The 24,641-nt window shown below is 27.7% G+C and overlaps 1 pseudogene across 1 annotated transcript in view; it reads right to left on the bottom strand.

Moving 5' to 3' along the window:
• Positions 1-11,072: 11,072 nt before the first annotated feature.
• Positions 11,073-24,641, bottom strand: part of LOC122272369 (RAD50-interacting protein 1-like) — a 35,325-nt pseudogene continuing 21,756 nt past the window's right edge. Inside the window, exons 9-15 of the transcript XR_015433410.1 lie at positions 23,464-23,601; positions 21,504-21,700; positions 20,604-20,664; positions 17,698-17,893; positions 15,257-15,437; positions 12,960-13,078; positions 11,073-11,345 (exon numbers count right to left, since the gene is read on the bottom strand). The product of XR_015433410.1 is annotated as an RAD50-interacting protein 1-like (transcript). The remainder of the gene's footprint in view (positions 11,346-12,959; positions 13,079-15,256; positions 15,438-17,697; positions 17,894-20,603; positions 20,665-21,503; positions 21,701-23,463; positions 23,602-24,641) is intronic.

Here is a 24,641-nt window from a genome sequence, read left to right as displayed (position 1 = left end):
TTTAAATAGCTGAATGTTTTTAATTTCTTAACAAGGTTTTATTCTTAGCTAGCAGACAAAAATTCTTTAAAAAAAACTTGACTATAATTTAAAAAGGAAACCTAAATTAAAGAAAATCTAAGTTAAAGTTCTAAAAAAATTTATTAATCTATTAATGAAGAAATAATAAACGTAAAATGGTAAAGAATAAGATTTTTAAAATGTTAAAATTTAATTAAATAGTTGACAAAATAGTTCTGCGATACACTTCCGGAAATTTCTTTTAAGATTAGAATGATATAGGGTAAACCAACAAATGAAGGAGCATTTCATAGATATTTCTTAGAAATAAGATTTTAAACGTTTTAATTTAGATTGATTGGTAACAGTAGCTTACTACCTAACAATAGGAAGTCATCTAGCAATGCATTTAGTTACCTGGTCTTTGAGTCTTCTCTGGAAAAAGTTTTGAATTTGTTAGTATCTGTTCAACGCCTTGTTTCTTTGACAAAATTATAAGGTCAGTGTTTGTTGTTATCCGTTTAAACTACAATTAATTGCATATAATAATGCTTTTTTTTCACATTGTGAAAAAAAGAATTCAAAATATGATCATTGAAGTTACGTTTTATTTATTTTAAGCATCATAGCATAAGCAAGTACTGAGATTATGGGGTGTTTATTAACTGGATTACCGAACGATGAAAAACCAATGAATAAACAAGTGTTCCTTTACTGGGATTTTTTCAAGTTAATGAAAATAAAAGAAAAATTTTAATTTTCTTGTACCTTTTGTCATATTATAAATCAAAATTATGTTAAAAATAAATAAAAAAAACAACTTCTAAGCAGTGAAGGAACAGGCATGTTCCTTCACTGAGAATAGATTTCCCAGTGAATGAATAGTATGTGCGAAATATGATTTTACATGAATAATTAGTAGTTCAGCGACATAGAGGACTCCTAAAATTCAGTTAAATGTTGTATGCATAATTCCTATAACTGTTTAATTTAAATATGCAAATTTAATTGCTAAATTTATTTAAGGAATCATAATAATAATTAATTTATTATTTATCTTTATAAATGTAGTGATTAGTTATTACATCATACCTTAGACACCTTAATAAACTATGTTTATTAACTAAATATAACAACTAAATATAATAATAAAAGCTTGAATGTAAAATTTCTTTGCAGGATTTTGTGTCAATAATTAGCTAAATTATTATCTTGTTGCCGTCTTTAATGTCCTAACGGGAACTGGTAGGAAAAATCCATTTAAAGACAATTATCTAGGTGAAAAATGGGTGAAGTTTTTTTAAGGTGACATCCACCGATAACTCAGTGCAATGCGAAGATAATTTCAAAAGGCAAAACTTCCCTTAGAGAATAATATTCGAAATACTGGTTTTAAGAACTTCAGAAGAATCTTTAGGAGGGAAGTAGCCCTGGCATCCTTTTATAAAGTGATTGCAGTTACAATGCGAATGAAACAAGGGTTGAATACTGCCCTTAAACGGGAAAAATCTTCGGCCTTAAAAATTATAAGGATTTATATTCTAAAGTACTCAGGAAAGAAGAAGTACCTCCATTGGTAGTTTTTCCTTACAGAAGAATTCGTTGAGATATTACAGAATCAGTCTCTGCTACATATTTCATTGGAAAAAGCTATTCATGAAGTGAAACGATGACCGCAGCAACATTTTACAAATATATTGCAAATGTTTCTTCCCATGGCTAATTAAAAATGCAATCAAATTCCATATTTTGCTTCTTCTGGATAGGTATAAATCTCATATCAATTTGAAACTGAGCAAGTTTTGTTCATCAAAACGAATTCTCTCTCTTAGCTTTCTACCTAATTCATGGCAATCTCTCGTTATATCTTGAAAACAAAGGAACTGTAAAACAATATGTCTAGAAAATTTTACATCCATTTATAAATAAGATTTGAGGCATCAGCTGATGAAGTTAAAATGCTTTTATGAAATGCGATATTTTTCTATTCGATGTAGAAAACGTTGACTGTAACAAATGCATGCAAAACAGACACCAAGAGTTAATGAGCAAGACAACTTATCAACAAAACACATGCTTCGAGAGTAACGATGCGCCATTTCTTCAGAAGCTTGAGAAGGAAATCTCACAAGTTATGTTGCAAATTTTTAAAGGAACATTGACAGAAAAGTTTAATCTCCCAAATATCCAATAGCCTGTGTTTTTCTCAATATTGAAGAATTTATTTCAAAAAGAACAATTGTATAATCAAATTTTGGCTCTGAAGCTGAGACAACTAACATAAATAATGAAAGTATCTTGAAAACTGATTTTGAGATAAGTCCTCTTGAGGCATTGTTAGTTGCAAAAACAATTGGTTTCATAAGTAACTACAAGATATAAGTCAATGAGAGATGGGTTTTACTCAAACTTCGAAACTCCTTTTTCTCATTTATTATCCAGTGAGGAATTCTGGAAATGGAACTGGAAAATCAAAAGAAATTTCGAAGATACATTTACATTGGCCAAAAATTTGGAAAAAAGAGGAAGGTTAAATCAAAAGAAAAACAAATAAATTACTCATGACGAAGAGAAAAAAACACTTAAAAAGATTTTAAAAAAAAGCTTAAAAAATATGGGAAAAAGAGTAAACAAAAAAATGATCGAATTATAATAATAATAAAAACATCATTGGATTACACAATGATAAACATTCATAATTTAGAACGGACTATTAAAATGTGAGAAAAAAATGAAAAACATTTTTTTAAAATTATGTATTCAAACATATTTTACTTTCCATTCCATGACTGAAAAAAAAGTAATATTTTCCACATTAACTACGGTTATATGTCGTAATTCCAAGAAAAATCTTGTTTTTAGACATTTGTGTGGCCTATGGATTCCTAACTAACCTCAAACACTCTCAAAATTAAGTGTTCATTCACTGGAAAATTTAGTGTTTATTCACTGGTAAGAACTGTTCCTTCACTTGATCATCTTACTACTTATTATTTAAACCATCAAAAGCTTAAAACAATATTATGTAAGTTATCCATCTTTTTTTACATAATTTGCATTTAATAACAAGCATGTCGACACCATCATTTAGCTAAAATTACAAATTTTGAAATTTTTATGAATTTTTTTTAAAGGCTAGCTAAGCTTAAGTGTTTCTTCATTGTTTAGTTTACCCTATAAGATGTTGAGAAATTTGCGATGTTGTGAGAGATGTTTAAAAATGTTGACTACGTATTTTTATTAATATTTATGAAATATATATTCAAGAAATTGATGAATATATTATTCCAAATCTATGCATACGTATGTATATTATTGAAATTGTATCAGTTATTGAAAAACAAAATAAAAAAAATAAAAAATAATCACATTAAATAAGCACAATCTGGTGTATTGTATCAGAAGCACGCTTTTTTAAAACTAGACATTTGTTGACTAAAGTGTTTTTTATTCAAAATTCTTTACTAAATTGCAAATAAATTATTAAATGACTAAAAAAGAAACATCGTATTTTATAGTGTGAAAGAAATAAAAATAAAAAGTTTAGCAAACGATTATTAGCGAAAAAAATATGAATGAAATTTTACGCTACGCGCGTGAAGTCAAGTTCCTCCCAGGTTTATCACATTTTAATATTGATCGCCCCAATTAGTTATTTCTTTATTGTCGCCAAATTATTTTTTTAAAAATAATTAATTTTAATTTTACTCAGCTTCTAATATATAAAAACAGTTAAAACTCTAGATTTTTCAATTGAAAAATATGTAGATTAATATGGTATAAAAAAATTCATACCTTATAATTCAATATTTTTTCATCCTCACTTTAATTAAATAATAAAAAATAATAAATTACCATTAAAAAATATTTTTTGCATGAAATTATCTTTGGGTAAATGAGTTTTATGAGTGGGTGCAATTTTTTTTTGAATTGCTTCATTAGTTTTGAAAATATGACTGAAAACGCAAAAAGCGAAATTAACATTAAGGGGTACGAACTTTGAATCGCTCTCCTGACCAAACTATGGGGACCACATTTCCCAGATTGCGGCTACCCCTATATTTTGAAGATAAGAAATTCAAATATGTAAAAAAAATATATGTTTATTCAGAGAAAGTACGTTTTTGTGTCTGATTTCGTAACTTAATTAATAGTTAGAACTAATTAATTAGCATATTTGAGGTCATCCCCAGAAACCACTAAGATTGATACTTAGTTCGTGAAAATCCGATGATTAGAACGAAAGTTATTCAGGGTGATATCTTTTTTTTTTTTGCGGACTGTACAAATATAACAATGAAAGCTAAATGTATCACCAGTAAAAAGAAATGAGGAGTGTGTAGTCTTAAAAATAAGCTTGTATGCAACCAAAACTTCATTTAGAAATTATAAAAACTATCATAAATATCAACCTTTATTCATAATGAAATATCATTAATGAAACTTTTTTTCTCAAATTTCTCTATTTTCAGCAATGCAGTCAGTAAAAGATAACGTTAAAGGCTGTTCAATTCTTTCAATTAATATTTTGTTTATATTTATATCGCTGCATCAGAAAGAAAACAAGAACTGTCGATGTGTGATAAATGTAGAATGTGTGTTGAAAAACACTCATAAAATTGGTTATACCATTTATTTTCATTAGAAATGACATTGAATGCGGACGATGATATTTTTCCACAGTATCCCCTTAATTCTGAAAAGAAAACTCACCTTTGTGACATATGTAATAAAATATTCACTAGTAACTGGAATTTAACTCAACACAAAACTATTCACACAGGAGAAAGGCCATATTCATGGCGATAAAACATTTTCACGTAAATCAGTTTAAAACAGCACAGTCATGTTCACGAAGAAAAAGATTTCAATGACGAAAATAATTTAACTTTAGATTCATTTATTGCGACTGAAAAGAAAACTTACTCATGTCACGTGTGTAATAAAATATTTACCGCTAAAAAGTATTTGAATAGACACTATCTTATTCATACGGGAGAGAAACCCTATTCTTGCGACAGGTACGATAAAACATTTGCTTTTAAATGTAGGCTAGACAATCACTATCGTGTTCATACCGTATACATGAAGTGTTTGTAAAAAAACTTTTAAACATCAGAGTACATTAACTGAACACAGCCGTCTTCATACCGGAATAAAAAAGTATATGTGCGCTTTGTGTGACAAATCATTTGTACGAAAACATGAATTAGTGACACATAACCTTCGCCATAATGGAAATAAGCCTCTCGCATGCACTATGTGTGATAAATCTTTTTTGTGGAAGAATCACTTAAAAGTGCATTACTGCACTCATACTAAAGAAAATCTTATTCATGCAGCGTGTGTAATAAAGCTTTCCGGTATAAAAGTTGTTTAATGCAGCATAATAAAGTTTGTCCCCTCGAGAAACGAAAACCTTATCCATGCAATATGTGTGACAAATCGTATAGCCACTTTAAAACTTTAAAAAAACATTATGTTATAACATAATTCTCCATTTGATAATTGCATAACACAACAAAGAAATGTTCATATACCTAAGAAAAAGGAAATACACGCATGCAGTGTGTGTGGAAAAAAATATAGGCATCTCAAAAGTTTAGAAAAGCATGACACTATACATAAGTCTATATTAAAACAACCACTGGTAAAAAGTGAATCTGAAAAATGCTCTTTTTACTATTAATAATGGAAAGAAAACATGACATTCTGTTGTAAATATCAGTTAAATATCCATATTTAACATTCATTTGTAATTTATTATATTCATTATTACGTTTATTATAATATATGAGTATAACATATATTAGGGTGAAACCCATTTGTGCAATCTATGTGATAAATCATTGATCATAATCATCAAAACATTATCTTTATCATATTAAAAAAAACTTATTTATGCTGTAAATATGTTCATTAATCATTGGTGAATCATATGAAGGTCCACTATTGTATTATATTTATACGAAAAGGAAACCTCTTGTTTATCCGATAGAAGAGTATCATATTAGTACCTGTTTGTATCAACTACAATCATTGTTGTGACTAGGACTGGGCCATATTAGAAATTATATATCGTGATGCATCGTCAGTTTTGCATCGCGATATAGCGATGTATTGCGATATAGTATTTTTGAATTTCATTTACTTGTAAGGCACAGAAAATCAGATTTCTATCAAAACTTTATACTCAGATTGATTTAAATCAATTTATAAATTTGAAGATATATATGTTTTGCTTAAGAAAGATATTAAATAAATTGACTACAATGTACAAATCTTACTTAAAATATTTATTAAAATGTTTGTTTAGAAATTCATAATACGCGTAAAACAAAGTGTTAAAAATTTTTTTTAAAGCGTTTTTTACAAATTAATATTTTCTTGTACTATTATGCATAAATAATTACATAATTATTAAGTTCGATCGTAATGTTCAATTTTTAAATGAAACGTTAAAAATTATTTGTATGTTTAAAACAAAGAGCTAAATAAATTTTAGAAAAAAAAACGCTTTTAAAACACAATTTTTTATTATTATCATTTCAGTTATTATAGTTCTATTATAGTTCATTTACGTCACATTAGAGCTGCACAATGGCCCATTGGCGACCGTCTGGAAAACATCCCTGAGGATGATCCGAAGACATGCCATCACAATTTTGATCCTCTGCAGAAGGGATGGCACCCCCGCTTCTGTAGCTCGACGACCTGCACGCGAAGTCAAGCACTTTACGGTAGAACAGTTTAACGAAGACCGATACCGCGCACCCTCGGTCCCTACGCAGACTGATCCAAGTGGTCACTCACCCGCACACTGACCGCAGCCAGTGATGCTTGACTTCGGTGATCTGCAGGGAACCGTGTCTTAACGATCAGTCCACTGCGGGACCTTATCATTTCAGATAAATAATTAAATTAAATTAAATAATGACAGAATTATGATCGAAAAACAAAGTAAGATTTAATTTCTTAAAAATAAAAAAATTTTGATATTCGATAATATATTTAGCTAATTAACAAATAATATGAAAAGAATATTTTTTAAAAAAAATTATTATACTCTCTAATAAAACGAAGTGCTAAATGATTTAAAAAAATGAATAAAATACGCAAACTTTTAAATTTTTTTTTGTATAAACAAAGTTTATTGACTTATGTCCAAATCCAAATGACAAAAATAAATTTTGTTTTAACTTTATTTCTAAAAATAAAAACAAGATTTACAAATTTAAAATCAGTAATAAAAACTCATTAAATTTTTAGAAGTTTCATCCAAAAAGTTTTTAATAAATTAAAAGAAAGTAAAAAAATAACCTAACAAATTCAATTCTTTATGGGCGCCTAAATTAGATTGCCGATAATTTTCACATTTAAAAATAAAAAGAAGTTTTTTTTTTAAAAAAAAACTTATCTAATTAATGAAGAAACTCTTCTTTATATATTCTTTTCAATAATAGATTGCCTTCAGAACAAGGTAACATCGGCGATCACGAAGTTAGTCCCACTGAAAATAATCTACAAGAAAAGTCGCGACAAAGAAAAAAAAAAGCTAAGAGGTGCGAAAAGGAACATGCGATATAACGATATGTGTTCTCAAAACTCTGATTCTACAGCTCACCAATCAAGGCCATTTCAACATAACGAAACGAACATCGTCTTCCACAGCGCGAGTCAACATCGGAACACAAGAGAAGAGTCTTATATCGCTATATCGTTATCTTATATCCTTGAGTGTCTTATATCGCTATATCGTTTTGCGCTCGTTGTCTTTACTCGACGGCTTAAATCAGATTTCTGATGCATCGCCTTGAATGAAAGTCGCTGTATCGTCTTGCCGATATATGCGTTAAATCGATATGTCTCGACACATCGATTTATAGCCCAGTCCTAGTTGTGACAATAGGTTTTTGCTTCCTGTTTTGGCATAGTTACAAATATAGAATAAATTCCCATGCAATGTGTATAATTACGTTATTTAATTATGAAAATTTTTTACACAACACTATGTCAACCTTACTGTTAAGAAACTTTATGCAGGCAGTGTGCATGACATGTTACAACACTGTAAAAAAATTATAACTCTGTACATAATTCTGAAATAAATTCAGGCCTGATTTGATGTTACTACATTTTTTTTATCCACATTTGTGTTGCATAAATTGTTGTCAATAGAAAATTTTAAAATGGGAAAAAAAGTTAGAAATCTTTAAGTGTTTAGACAAAATTAGATCAATATTAAAGTATTAGAAAAGTTGATTTTTTAATACTTAATGTGTTAGCAAAGAGAAATTGTTACTCATTCATTAGCTTGAAAAAGAAAAAAAAAACAAGCTCAGAGAAAATCGACAACATACCTATTGATTTGAATACCACTTACTTTGGCAAATACTTACAGGATAAACCATTTGCATTTAACTTTGTGCCTCATAGTTGAAAACTATATCTTTTAAACTTTTTTTGAATGATACAGCCAAAATTGTCACAAGATTGTTTTTTTTTTGTGCTTAAAATTGGTAAAAACTGGTTAGGTTTTTGTCTTACTTTTAATTTAAAAAATAACATTTTTTTCACACTTTAAAAAGAAAGTTTAAAGGATACTCGCATTTGATAAAAGTGAAATGAATGTTTTGTGTTAAATGGTTGTTCATTTACTTAGTAAAACATTTTTTTTTTTAAAAATTTACTGTTATTTTTAGTAGCTGATGTCTATATTTTTGCTGAAATTTTAAAGGATTTCCAACTCTTCTTTCAAAACATTCAGCTTTTCATTTAGTGTTACTACGTTTATCTATGATGGATTTGTGCTGTGATCCTGATTCAACAAGTTAAACCTTACTATTTTTGCTAGCCAATCTTATGGTGTAGGTAATTTATATGCCTGCGATTATTTCAATAGCTGTTTAATGCTTTGTAAGCATACTCAAACTAAAGTGTTTGACATTCATCTATTTCTATTAGAACTATTTATAAACTATTAAATCTATTATCTTAAAATAGTTACTTTTAACATTGTAACTACTGTAATGAATTTTTTTACATTTCTTAAACTGTTTTTGTTTTAAAAAAAATCAGTAATATTGGGGATAAAACTTTAGTTGTTTAAAATGATTTTAAGGCTATAAAATAATTTTACAATAAAAAATTTTATAGTTTAGTTTTAAATAGAAGAGATACAACAGATTTTTATTTTAAAATTCGTCTGTGACCCCAATAAAATCAGAAAGTGTACATGTAGATAGCAAAATTTGTATAGATACAGTTTTGCACTGAAAATTATATATATTTTTATTTTGAATTTTATACTTGTAGTATTTTTTAGAAAAGTGTAATGAATATGTACAAAACATATATCCTGTAAAACTTAATTTCTGATTTAATTTTGCTAGTTTTTAAACTCTGAAAAAAATATTAACATATTTTTAAAAATTGACTTTAACAAAATGAACTATTTGAAAAAATGTGTAACATTTTCCTGTTTTCAACACTATCCTTATCAATACTTACTATTGCTTACAAATTAGCTGTTTGGTTTATGTTTGCAAATAAATATTATTTCAAAATGTTTATACTTTGAAAATCTTGATCAGGTGTGGGTAGATATTTTTAATTTACCTTTGTCGTTTTCATCACTATCATCGGGAGTAGGTAATAAATGAGACATGGAATGTGTCGCAGTCAATATACAAATCATTGACTTCCAAAGATTTTCTACCATGCAATTTTATTCTGAAGGGCCACTGTTCCGGTTGGATATCTTTTTTAAACCAATTTGTAATGCATTTTAGTCAACATTGTATAAATCAAAATCAGAGCTTCCAAAACTGTGGGGGGAAACGAGTAATAAAATAAAACTAAATTGCCAAAATTAACTATTTATTAAAAACTTTAAGATAAAAACAGACCTAGATGATTAAGATAAAAACAGACTAATGACAGGATTAAGATAAAAACAGACCTGAACTTCCAAAATAGCTGGGAAAAGGAACTATGCACCCTGAAGCTCAGATAAAAGCTTAATTAATAAAAGTAAAATAAAACCTTGAAGAATTCGACGATTAAATTCTAAGGTAAACACGCTATCCGAAATCGCTAATCCAACTGAGAAAATATTCCAGTTAGCAAGAGTTTCAGAAGGCATAGGTTACAATGCAACAAATAACACATGATTTCTTCTAACTAGCTATTGTTAAATTATTCATCTACAGCTCAACAAAAACATTTATACAGGACACAAACAGAAAAACCCTGAAAATTTTATGGGCAAAATATCGATATTAAATTTATATACCAATCATGTTTCAAATTTTAACATAATTTTTTTAACTAACATTTATAATTAAATTACCTACCTATGAAGAATATTACTCCTTTATATTAACTGATTAAAAAAAAACTTTTTTATTATAAGGATCGTGAAATTGGATTTTAAAATCGTGTGAATATGAATTGCGATATTGGATTTTAAAAAAGTGAAAATAGAAATTGCGATATCAAATTTTTATACAAATCATAATACAAATAAGAATCATGCATATCCGCTTGAATACGAATCACAATATTGGATTTTAAACTCGCGTGAATACGAATACTGAAAATAACAATCGTGAACTAATTTTAAAAAGCTATTGGAACTTTAAAATATTTTTTATTTTAAATAAACCTTTGTGATCTACTCTCAGCCCTTACATCATTTTACTGTTCATGTCTGCCTTTAACCACTTAGTAATTACTATTGATATAAGTTACACAACTGAGTTCACTTAAATTGATAGGCATTTAAAACTATATAAAAATAAAAAATTGTATTTAAGGGCAATAGCATTTCTCCTGGGAAAACAAAAGCATATTTGTTTCTTTATCAACCAATACATAATATTCCATCGAAAATTTAATCCAACCAAGATAATAATTATAACCTGAAAGGGTTAAAAATATTGAATTTTGTTTTGCATTTACAAAGAACAGTTATGTTACTACCCATTTTATACTATGTTGGTACTTAAAAATTGGTCATGGTTTCCAAAAATTTTTGAAGAATGTATAAGATTGAAATTATAGCAAACTAATTAAAGAAATAAAATATTTTATTTCAAAGTCTTATGTACAAAAAATTTCATATATTACACTGAAAGAAATAATTTACAATACAGTATAAATGTACAATTATGTAATTTCTCTGAGAGAGAATGATGAGTGCTTGAGATGGACTAAGACTAAATACTCCAAGTTCTTCCAATGCGCTACTTTTACTCTTAAAGCCATCTTCATGCTTTAAAGTTTCTCTCAATAACATAGCAGGTGCACTATTCAAGCTTAGTAAGGTAAACGAATCTTTAACACTAAAAAGGAAAACAATATATCAATACTGAATATAAAGTAAATAGTTTTAGTGCATAAAAGTTTACAAATATAGTCAATTGGATGTACTTAGTCTTAACTTGATGTACAATAACTCAATTATTTCCTTAACTCCTATTTCATGTGATGACTTGAACCTTTTGATTTTAATTTCGTATTAATTAGTCTCAATCACTCAACTTTCACACCTTTTCATTAATTTTTTTAAAAAAAAAAGACAAAAAAAAATTATCTATAACCACGGGGTCACCTGTTCTTTTGCTATCTATGAGTTGTAGACTCAATAAGTCAGAAAATGTTTAGATGGAAATCAACCAGTCAGAAAAGAATGAAAGGAAAGGGTAACATTAACCTGTTTTTCAGGGCTCTATTTTTTAATAGGTATGGTAGGAATGCCACATAATTTTGATTCTGAAAAGATGACAAGGAAAGCATCTGAGCTGGTACCCTTCTTTCCAAGCATCCATACCACAACCAACGAGAAGACTTTCAGCCACAATCCCTGATTTTTTCGCTTTAACTTTGACTTTTATTGTAGTAAATTAATTTTAGAATTAAATTTAAATAAAAGATGTAATTTTGCACAAAACAAAATCCATATTTTCATTCATTCTATAAAATTTTGAGTCTGAGAAATATTTTGTGTTTTCTTTCTGCGGAGAAGTAAAAGGAATCTTTTGTGTGTTCTTTCTTAAAATTCCTAACTTAAATCTAAAATTGAAACTTTTTCCAATCAGATCATAATTGTTTTGTTAATTTTTTCCTTACTAATAGAAAAAATGCTGAAATTAAGAAGATTTTAATGTCTTATATTACACTTATAGTGTATAACCTCTACCACTTCTCTCCTCTTGTCCGCAAAAATAAATCAAAATCTCTTCCTTCCATTAGGTGTTTACATAATATTTGAACGACCCCTTTAATTAAAAAATGTCTGGAAAAATATACAAAAGTGTACAATTAAAAGATTTCTATTTTACTTTTGCAGTAAAAATTTACTTTTATTACAAAAGTAGATTAAACTTGAATTTATCCGTATGAGATATTTCTGATGTTTATTGTGCCAAAAAGGAAAATTTAAACTTTGTGGCATAAATCCATATCATAAACTAATTATTTCATATCATTATTTCAATAATTTTGATTTAATGTGTAGAAAATTTATAAGCAGTTTTTAAAGTAAATGTTTATTCTCTTTTATATATAAACTTAGATCTATAAAAATATGAAACAAATAATTGAAACTCAGCATCTCAATATTACTAAAATAGCAAAAACTTTCAGTTTGTTAGTTTTCGAAACAATTCTATGTTTAATGATAAAACAATAATGAAAGAAATTCTACATTGTTTCAGCTTCTGAAAAGACTTTCATTTTGACAAATTATATGCATACATATTTTATGTTTTTGATCATTAAAGCTTTTTTTGATGCAGTGCTTTCCTAAGCAAACATCCTTAGAATTACTGTTTGGGATTTTATTCTTTACAGCAAATTTAAATTTGAAACTAGTTGTAATTATTTTAAAATGACATGCATCATTGAATAAATTATGAATAATAATAAAGTATAAACAATATGAAGTAAGTACTTACAGTCGAAAATAGTTTTCTGGCTTAATGGTGTAGCTGCCAAAGATTAGAAACAAATTACGAATCATATCAAATTGTAACTGTGCTGCTCCACCTTCGCTAAAACTGTTTTGAAGGATTACCTGAAACAAATATAAAATTATCAGCTAACTGTAACTTGGTTAACAGAACCAATAATTTAATTAATAGAACCACTTGACCCTTCTTAGATTTCTTGTTAATTATTCAGTATTTACTCAGCCTTGCATTTTGAAAAGATGAATTGATAATAATCAACAATGAAGCAGGTGCCCCCCTTTTCCAAAATCTATACAGAAGATTGAACAATTCAGAACATGGTCAAGTCAGAGTAAGAGAAAAAAGTTGGTATTTATTTGCACAATGGGCTAATCCTCTGCGCCAGGAAATTCCCCTCTCACCACTTTGGTAGCCCAACCACCTGCACGCAAAGTCGAGCACTTTATGGTAGAACAGTTTAACAAAGACCAATAGCACACACCATCAGTTCCTTGATCAAAGTGGTCACCCACCCGCACACTGACCACAACTAGTGATACTTGACTTCGGCGTTCAACTGGGAACTGTGTCTTACGACCAGTCCACCGTGGAAGAGTAAAAGAGAAAGTGATAATACGTGTGGTGGCTCAGGGAATAGAGTGCTCGCCTCCCAATGAGATGAACCGGGTTCGAATTCCAGTGAAGGTTGGTCGAAACGAATTGTGCGACCAGTTTGTACCGAGCATAGTGCTGACCTAAAATATCCTCAGTGGTAGACGGAACATGAGTTATAGCCCCCTTCCCATCGGGCTAACCATAGGAAGTTTTCATAGTTTTTCTCACCATGTAATGCTAATGCGGGTTGGTTCCATCAAAAATGTCCTCGAGGAAGGCGAATTTCTCCCAATACTTCATACAGGAGTTCCCTTATCTTCCGGATTGGGTTCAAAATTACAAGGCTACGGAGTTGAACATTAGTAGTTGTAAACCCAAAATTGGGTCGGCTGTTTTTCCTCACAGTTAGTTTGCTCACAGTCTGCCTCAGTTTGCTCACAGTCAGCTAAAATACTGCACACAGTATTGCAATGAAGTTTTAAAATTATGCATTCAAATTTATCTCATTTATTGCAAACCTTCAAAATTCTGAATGAGCAGTTGCTGTGTTTGTCACAATAATACCGAAGGGGAGGTAAAGATCGCTTAACTTGCAGGATAAAAATCAGTTATATTGATGACTTGAATAGAGATCCAAACATTCAGAAGAAAGATATGTTTTTAATGCTATTCAAAAAATGTGTTTTTTAACAATATGAATTTATGAACCCTCATAAAAAAGAAGGGAGATTTGAGTTTCAAGGTAACAGTCACTCTCCTAGTTAATAGTTTCAGCTGAAAAAACGTCATTCCTAAAAGTTAGGTTATGATACATAAAAAAGTGATAGATTTTGCTATACAGTAAAAATAGACAATACAATAATTAAGTGCAGTAAAAAAAATAAGCTTACATACCCTACAATATAATGTTTTCTAAAATTATATAAAAGTTTAGAAGATCTACAGCTAACTGAAACCAAGGAACCAGAAATACCAAAACTAATGGTAACTCAAACATCTGATAGGCTAAAGTTTTATTTTGATCTAATCAGACTTAAATTATATTCATACCTAATATTTTCTTTCTTAACATTACTATTTCTTTTTCAAAAACTTGCAGTAATTATGAAAATTCATTCTTTAAGCATAAAAAGCATATTAAATTTGAATAATCACTCCCTTTAAAATCCTCTGTGTAATCTAAAAAAAAAAAATATGTAGCCAAATTTTTTCATCATAGAGAATACTATTTAATTAAATTTTTAGTGCCACTTAAAAAAATACATAAGTAAGAAATAAATTATAACAATAATAAAACAGAAATAGCATATTTAGTGTAATTAATTTTTTTAATTGGTATCTAAACTTATTGACAGTATTACAATTATTAAAGAGTAAAAATATTATAAATTTTTCTTAACACGGTTTACGTTTATTAAGTGCGACTGCACCCCTCAATGTTATGACCCTTCCAATACATGAAATCTCATTAGCTAATCCATTGATGCAAAGTTATTTTAAATAATTATTCAACTAAACCGTTTATTTTAATATGGTGACTAAAATTTTGAATCATTTCATTTAGCAAACATAATTCAGACAAAAATATTTTTAGGAGAATTCGGTCCTGAGTGCCTAAACTGAAGAATAATTACTAACTGAAATACTATAGTAAACATACATAAGATTTAAAAATAAATGACACTTGCTTCTTCATATAAGTAACAATTGAGTTCACTTGCGATTTGTTGCCATATTTTTGTAAACAGTGGCTTGGCTAACAATTCTTGAAGACTGTTTAAACTTGTACTTATTATTTCCAACATTGGATAGGCGGCTAAAGAAATTTCCATAGCTTTTTTATCTTGTACCACGGGCATACAAAACCATCTGTAAATCACATAGATATAATTTATATTTATAAAAGAGTAAGTAACATAAATTTTAAAACCAAAATATTTACACAAATTGGATGATGCATGAAAGAAGATCTATATGAAAATTGAATCGTGTGCACAAGACATTAAGCATAATATGGGGAAAAATAGGATGGTGATTTCACTTTCTCTGTAAGGAAAAAAAACATTTTTTTCTTTTTCATTGATAAAAAGAAAATGCAGCACTAAATAATGCGTTTTAAAATTTGGATTTGATAAGATTTTCATCATAATCCATACTCAATCACTACTTTTCACAGATGCATGCATACATAAAAAAACTGCATTAAATTTTTTCTTTATTCTTAATCAATATTTTGCAAATTCCAAAATAATTTTAAGATTTTAAAGAGGCTGTAATTTAGCACTTTATTACAGATTAAATACAAATGTACTTTTGGTAACTGAAATTTAACAAAGCAATTAATACAGCAATGAATTATAAAAGTTTGAAAATCAGTATAAATTTTATATAATCCTATATTAAAATGCTTTGTTAGCTTGAATTAAACAATCTGCAATTTATTTTTTATGAAATCATTTAAATTGTTTCAAAAAATACTTGAACATAATCGGTAGATTTTAGATGAAAGATTATGCAATTCATAAAAATAATCATTAAATTTCAAAAATAAATAGAATTAAAAATATTCTTTGGATTAATAATAATGTTTATTAAATATGTGATCTATGGGATTAATTATTGATCAAAAACATACAATAATACATTTTTTAGGTAACACAATTAGGCAGTGTTCTGTTTGACATAAAAAGAAACAAATGGAAACAAAAACCATGAAAAGAAGAGACAATGGAGCACTTTAGGGTGGTATCTTAAGATAAAAATTTCCTTAAGGGAGTGTGTGTACTTAGTTCAAAAAACTGGAAAACATTTTCCAGTACAGTAAAGAAAAAAAAGTTACATCAATAAATATAAAATTGATGACATTGATCACTATAAAATTCTTTACCATCATTTTTAAATCATTAAAGTCAGATTCCTATTAGGAATGGGTATACTAATTTTTTAGTTTAGTTACAAGCTGATACTAAATCAGTCAGTATAAAGTACTTTATCAAATACATATTAATCTTTAGATCTGAAATGAAAGTGGGATTGAGAAATTAAGTAAAATTTCTATTGCTTCAATTATAGCTAAAAGTCTATATTGAATTTTAAAGCCTATCTTTAATTTTAATTCTCTTAAATGGTAAACTTAAAAATAACTTCATACATTAAAACATTACAGTCACAGGTTCATACACTAAAAATAACTGAAAAATGACCTAAACCAATTACTAAGCAAAAGTAAAACTTCTTCATCTTATAAAAAACAACTTTGGGAATCAAATTGAAATGAATTACTCTTGCTAATTTCATATTCAATCTTTTAAATGACATAATTTTTTTTAAAAAAAACTGATACATAGGAATCATGAAGAAAGACAAACATATAAAAATAATTTTGAAATTAACTTTACAATAAATATTTTTGAAAATTTAAAGAAAACTAAAATATCATACGATTAATTTTACAATCATCCAGATCAGACTAAATGTAATCTTCCAGAAATGCAATTATTGTGAAAATCTCTGGCAAATCAAATCAGTATCAAATGGAAAATATCAACTTCCTTATATCAGGTTTGTAATACAGAGAAACCTCTCAGAAACGATCACTCTCCATTTCACAATAAAATGGTCGTTCTTAGAGGTTATCTCCATTGACTTTAAAGTTGTTATCGAAGGCACCTTATTTTTCAGAAATTATTTTACTTTCAGTCAGTGTCAATTTTTTTGGTGCAGAAATGCTACTTCTGATAGTGCCATGAAAAGGTGGTTCGATGATTAAAATTTAGCATATATAAAAATTATCCCAGCTGATATAATTATGAGTAAAAACAAATTTACTAATTATCGAGCTTTTCTAAATAAATAAAAAATTATGTTTTTTGTTTAGGTTTGCATTTAATTTTATATCGTAAAAATTAGTTAGTTCTTAAAAGATGAGAAGAGGTTTGTTAGAGATGCTTGTTTTTTTTTCTCTCTAGTTTAACTTTCAACTCTTAGAGTAAATCATTGATAGCATCGTCTTCATACTGTAGCTGCTGTATGGGAAAGAGAAAACTCTAAAAATAATATTTTTTAAATCCAATATTATATTTTTCACTTATATACAAATCTCATCAGGGTCTTAATACGAATATCTTACTTCTCTTTTCTATAAGGCCTGCTCTTAGTTTTGATATCCAGCATGACTCTATCACACATTGTTTGTAAGAAAGCATTCTGCACGTGATTCAATAATCCGATGGCGTCGTCAAACACGGACGCTTCTATAAGTTCTTCTTCTGATGCTGTCCGATGCTCTCCGCCCTTCATGATACTCAACTGGGACTTATCCAAATCTGCAGAAGTACAAATAACTTAAGCAACCACAATTAGTTGTATCGTAAGGGTTTCTTCAAAATCTTTTTCAATCAAGAAAATAAAAAATCACAGAAAGCTTAAACTCAAAGAAAAGTTTTTTTTTAAAACTATGCATACTACCATGCTGAAAAAAATTGTCTTTACTTGAAAATGGATATGCAGTGAAACCTCGTGTTATGGACACTCAAACAAAATGGACGCCTCTCAATACGGACATATTTTTAATTCTGTGTGATAATATCTGAGTTAATAGAAGAACTATACTAATTTATCTATAGCTATATCTTTTTTTTCTTCCAATACTCACCTGGAGAAGGACCTATCATCATACAGACACATGAAGAGCAGATTTGCAGGCCGCACTTTCAGGGGCACCCTATTAGGTGGGGCCAAATTTGCTCCCACTGCAAGGACGGATAGCACAGAGAATGAAAGAACATCCATGCCTTGCATGAGATTCGAACCCAGAACCTTTTTGATGCAAGGCCAGTTCTCTGACCCTTACACAGGCCAGTCGGTAAGCTACATCTAGAATTATGTAGTTATATCAAACCATTTTATATATTTTGTATAGAAATTTTCTTTTTATGGTTTAAAGAAATATTGTTATAGATTGTTGTATTGTTTCTATATCATTGAAAATATTCGAAAAACAGTTTATGGTGTTAAATTTTGTTATTAGGGTTCCTTTCTCGTAAACAGACAATTTTTTTGGTTCCAAGAGTGTCCGCTCAATTGAGGTTTCACTGTATATCTTAACCCTTTATAAGGTCATGGTAAATTTTTTCCCACCTAGTACTTGTGTAGCCCTCTCCTGATAACTTCAAAAAAAAATACAAAATAATAATAATACTAAAGAAGGGCTTTCTTCATGTAAATGAGGGTAACAGTTAAGGCCGTGTGGGGTTAAAAAGAAAGGTCAACACTGTGGAATTATTTTCCCTTGTGCATTCTGTGGCCGTTCATTTGATCATTTCTCATCAAGTTTATTGATTACACATGGAATTTATAAATTTAATTCTACAAAAGTTCAAGCTTATGACCAGTTCTTTACAATAGGTAAAATTTTGAAATTCCCATAAGAAAAAATGGTTCAAAAATTCAAATCAATTTCAAGTAATAAGGTAAATGAATTTATTTTTATAAATATTTTTAAAACTCAAAAATATTTTAGAATAAAATTGTTCGAAAAATTGCCCTATAAAAGGTTAAATAGTTTTAAAATAAATAATTCTTTCTTTATTTAAAATAAATAATTCTTTCTTTATTTAAAAAATTACAATTATTTCAGATTTTTTCATCAAAATCAATTTCAATTTTGTAAATATTTTTATGAGCCTAAACAATAATACATTGGCATAATTTATCACATTAAAATAACAAATATTTTTCATTTTTAAAAAAACAGCAACAGATCTTCATATTAAAATTTTGTACTATTTTAATAATCTACGCAATTAGGACTAGCTATACAGATTAAAAAAATTTAACCTAACAGTTATAGCAGTAAACATTCTATATAAAGCATTTCTACAAACCACAATTCTCCATAATCCATATTAACTTTGGAGTGTAAACAATAAAAATTACTTTGAAGAAATTTCTGAAGCACTAACTGTCCGAAAACTTCGAAAAAATTTTTGTTAAGAGATTATAATCTTTTAAGCAAATCAAAATTATGTTCGTTTTCTTTTTGTTGTTGACTTTAATAATACTACAGAAATATTTAAGTACATGATTTAGTTTGTAAACACAATTTGCATTTAAAAATTACTTTAAAACATTTCCAGTTACTAAATGATATTGATTTGTTCAAGATATGTATTGTAATGTTTAATAGGTAAGCTTAATGATATGTAAAATGATCTATATACAGTAGAAGGGTCATACAAAACACTTCTATAAGCTGTAGTTCTCCATAAACTACACTAGCTTTGTGGTGTAAACAATGAAATTTGCAATCCAGAAAAGTCTATAACTAGACAATTAGCTTTTTACATTATTTGCTAAGAGGAGAAAATTTCAAATGTTAAGCAAATTAAAGTTGATTATTTTGTTTCTCATTAAATCGAATCATATTTCACTTTTTTCTGAGAATAATAAATACTTAAGTAATTATTTTGTATTTTTAAGTATTTGTATCCAAAATTTATTTTAAAGCATTTTAAGATCTTCCAGACTAATCTTGCTATATTTAGTAGGTGAGTTTGAAGATAAGTGATATAACACAAAATTCTACAAAATAAATAAATAACATAGAATTCCATAATCAAATAACAGAAAATTCTATAAAATAAATACGTATCACAAATTCCATAATCTAAATAACACAAAATTCTATGTAATAAATAAATAACATACAATTCTATAATCTATGTAACACAAAATTCTATAAAATACAAATGTCCAATTGAGGTGATTTTTTGGTCTGTGTTATAAAGATCTGCTAATGTAAATACAAAATTCTATCTAACGCAAAATCATGCATATGTTAGAAAATGGCTTTATGATATCCCAATATGATGACAAATTCAAATAACAGTTTTAAGAAAAACAAACCACTAAAAAAATATATTTGTTAACAAATTATATAATATATTATGAAATTACAAACGAAATATAAAATTTTCTAATAAAAAGCTAAATTAATTTTTCAAATGATTATATTCCTTAAATAAAAATTTTTACCTCTCATAATGGCTTCACAAGCTAATTTTTTCTTCTTATAGGTGTGGAGTTGCAGAAAAAACTACAAAAAAAAAAAAAAAAAACTAAACTAAACAAAAACATACAATTTTTAAAAGATTAGAGAATTTGCTACATCTATCAATAGTCATAAACTCAATATCAATAAACTCAAACTCAATTAAAATTAATACTTACAATTAACCTTTATTCATAATTTTAATAATAACAATTTTAATAATTTAAATACAAAAATTAGGATTCCACCTAACTAAACTTGATTTTTCCGGGAAAATTTTTCGATTTCCAGACTTTAGTTTTATTATACATGACAATATAATATCCTCAGAAACAAATAATTTTCTGTGAAATAATCAACTAAAATTACTTTTTAATATATAAAAAAGATTAACTATTACATTTTGTTAGAAACAAAATTTCCCTGAACCATGGTTTAACATGTCAATTGATTACATAAAACATTATAATACATAAGCATATAAATTATAAATTGAAATGGTTTGCACAATAATAAAAAGAATTCAAAAATTCACAAATGCAATATCATATATAAATAGAGCCACATTATTTATAAAACCATCATGCATCTTACTTGTGATTAAGATCAAGAATGACCAAAAATAACTTAATCAGAAAACTTAGTTTTTAAAAATTACTGATCTTTAAGTAATATTTAAAAGGCTGAATATATATATATATATATATATATATATATATATATATATATATATATATATATATATATATATATATATATACTATATAAACACACACACACTGCTCCAAGAGCAATAGACAATTATCAGGCTTTGGAAAAATCGAATTTCAGGTTTTTTAGATCCCGTTAGAAACATGGTAAGTACATGTTTTAAAAAAGCTTACTGGTAAGTTGTTCCATTCCTCTAGCACCATAGCTATGTAATGAATAGCATTCATGATACCACAGAAGTTGGGCTGAATAGCTTCTTGCATTTCACATTGCGATTGATGCAACCTCAAACGAAAGTCATCAAGGAGTTCCAATTGTAGCTCCAGGAAAGATACTTGGCAGTCTTTTCCAGATACATTACAATACCTTTCTAGAAATTGAGAATTGTTTGAATTGGAATTTGTATTACATTTACTAAATCATATTGGAAACTACATAAAACTAAAAATGCAAAAGCAACCAATATGATATCCCATTATTTCTATTACACATGCTAACAGGACAGTACTTAAGAGTTTTAGCAGCTCTTGGTGAACCAAAAACTATTTGTTCCATTTGACACTATGCACCTTAAGGTTTTGAAAGTTATACATATTTCAAATTTATAAACATGTAACATTGAAAAAACATGATTATAACTAAAAATTAAAAACTGACTTATGCAATAGCATTATGGTTTGAAATTAGATAAATATGAATGTATTTATTAAATTAGTTTCAGGTTGCCCTTAAGTGATTGTTCTATTCACCATCCCACAAAGAACAGAAAAAGTTTCTTACGCTTAAATATAGCAACATTTTTAATATCTCCCTTAATGAGATGTACATTTTAAATGTCTGAATTATATTTTTTTAATAGAATGATCTAAGTTTTATATATATTTCTCTCTCTCAATTAAAAATGAAAACTGTTGCCAGCGCGAGAAAAAAAATTGGGACCCGAGACAAGATTACCAGATCCTTGAGACTCTTCTTTACCCGATTGTCATTGTTAAAAGACTATCGAAAAGAAAAATAAAGGAAGTGTAGTTACATCACTTCAATTTCCCTTATTTACATTTAACTTTACTAAATTTTTTAACTGTTTATTTTTACTCCAACTGAATTAAAATAATAAAACTTAAATTAATTAGTAAAATATAAAAAAAAATTTTTTTTAAAGAAAAATATGTATATTATTGTTACATAATTGGATGAATTAGTAACATTAACCGAATATTTTATCTGCAAATTTTGATAACTTTTTAATGACAGAAAAGATTGAATTTGGAAATTCATATTCTATTAGAAAGAAAGCTTATGAAGATTTTCACAATTTCTAATAACAATCTAAGTAATATTTTTTGAAACAGGAAATTTAAAAAACATAGAAAAATTTAAAATATTGTATTTAATTACATTAAAATGATTATTTTTAAAAATATAATATTTAAATATAATATTTAATAACATATATTTTATTTTATATTTTAACCATCGCTGAACAATCGTTGCGTTTATGACAATCAATGTTCAACTCTGTAGCCTACTAAAATTAACCCTTTGCTTACAGCACTTAGCATGGTGAAGCCAGTCATGATGGTTCATTTATAGTTCGTAGCAGCCGTAAGGAAAAAGTTGAACCCAAATACAAAAGATAAGGGAACACCTTGATTAAGTATTGAGACTTTGTGGAGGATTTTTTTAATGAGACTAAACCTATTCGCTTTTGTGATACTAGGAAAGGAAAATCTGAAAAGCATCCCACAGTTAGCCCAAAGGCAAGCAGATTTTTACCCATGAACCCTTCATCACTGAGGATATTTTTAGGTCAGCACTGAGGTTTGTTTGAGCCTAGAGCAGAATTTATATTAATATTCACCTCAATGGGGGCTGAGAGCTCTATCCCCTGAGCCACTATGATTCTCATATTATTTTTACAAAAATTCTTTGTATCATTAAACCTGCTTGAGCTTTCTGAAGGCTCAGATCAATATGCATTGAGCCATTATCTTTTTTGTCTGGCTATCTTGTCTTAGGTTCCGAGTACAAAAAATAAAAAGAATTTTTATGAAATATAAATTTAACTTTCAATTCATTTTTTTTTACATTGAGTTTCTTATCTTCTATGTCTGAAAGAAATATTATGCCTACCAGTGATTGTTAGAAGAAGAGTTATAAAGAGTTTTGCACTTTCTGGTGCATGCAGAGCGTCAATATCACTCTCATCTTGATATCTGGATTTCCAAGAGGTGTCCAGACTTAAGAATTTATCCATTTTCTCTAATACTCCTGAAAAATATAATACACCGTATTAAAGATAACATGCATTTACATCCTATTTTTAAAAAACACAAGAAAATTTTTTAAACAGTCAATTAAATTGGAAGAATGAGCGACACAAAAGAATACATGTTTGCTCTAAATAGCAAGTACAATACACACTTAACAATCTTTACTATATACAAACACTTCAAAGCTATAAAAATAAAATATTAAACCCTGAATGTATTCAAGTAAAAGGTATCCATATTCCTATTTATATATATTCACAAAAAATGTGATAGGTTTAAAAATAAAAATTTAAAATTTTTTAATATTGCAGTTAAAAATAAACCAAGTGAAATTTAATTATAACTTGTGGGATATTTCTTTCATAACAATTCTAATGTATTACACCTATACATTAGAACATAAATAGTCGTGGGACATTGGTATAGACAGGGGAAAAAAAAACAAATGTAAGGTCAACATATAATAACCAATAATAACTCGAAAATGTATGTAGAGAAGTAATAGATTTAATTACTTATAAATTTACAATAAGAATATAAAAGTTTTAAGAAAAAAAATATGTAATTACGGAAAAAATATTTATGATGCCAAAGAAAAATGAATAAACACGTTTATTTAATTAAAATATTTAGAAATTTTGGCTTCAACACTTTTTTTCTTTCTCAATGCAAACAATAACTTTCCCACATTTGTAACTGATTGTTCTCTTTCTGTCAGTTTGTTTTAATAAAAAATTTTCCTCATTGTTTTAAAGGCTTTGAGGTTTTCCACGGACACTGATTGTCTTTCGTCATCTTCATCAGTGTCACTTTGCACTTCTTTAGCTTCTGAAACCCTTTCTTGAATTGCCCACAAATTTCAACATTTTCATCAACTCATGCAAAAATATCAAATGTGTTTTAGGAGCGAGTATCTAAACTTTATTTTTTTATTATAAGTATCAGGAGTTACTGTTTTTCTCCTAAAAACGAAATAACTTCCTTTTTCTTTTTTTTTAAAAAAAAGACCTGATAATTTCTGACCAATTGTTGCAAGAA

The sequence above is a fragment of the Parasteatoda tepidariorum genome, chromosome 4 (assembly GCF_982258835.1).
Source record: "Parasteatoda tepidariorum strain Cologne lab strain chromosome 4, Ptep-v5.0, whole genome shotgun sequence".
Classification (NCBI taxonomy): domain Eukaryota; kingdom Metazoa; phylum Arthropoda; class Arachnida; order Araneae; family Theridiidae; genus Parasteatoda; species Parasteatoda tepidariorum.
The sequence above is the reverse complement of the archived record's forward strand: the minus strand, read 5'-3'. Positions and strand labels throughout refer to the sequence as shown.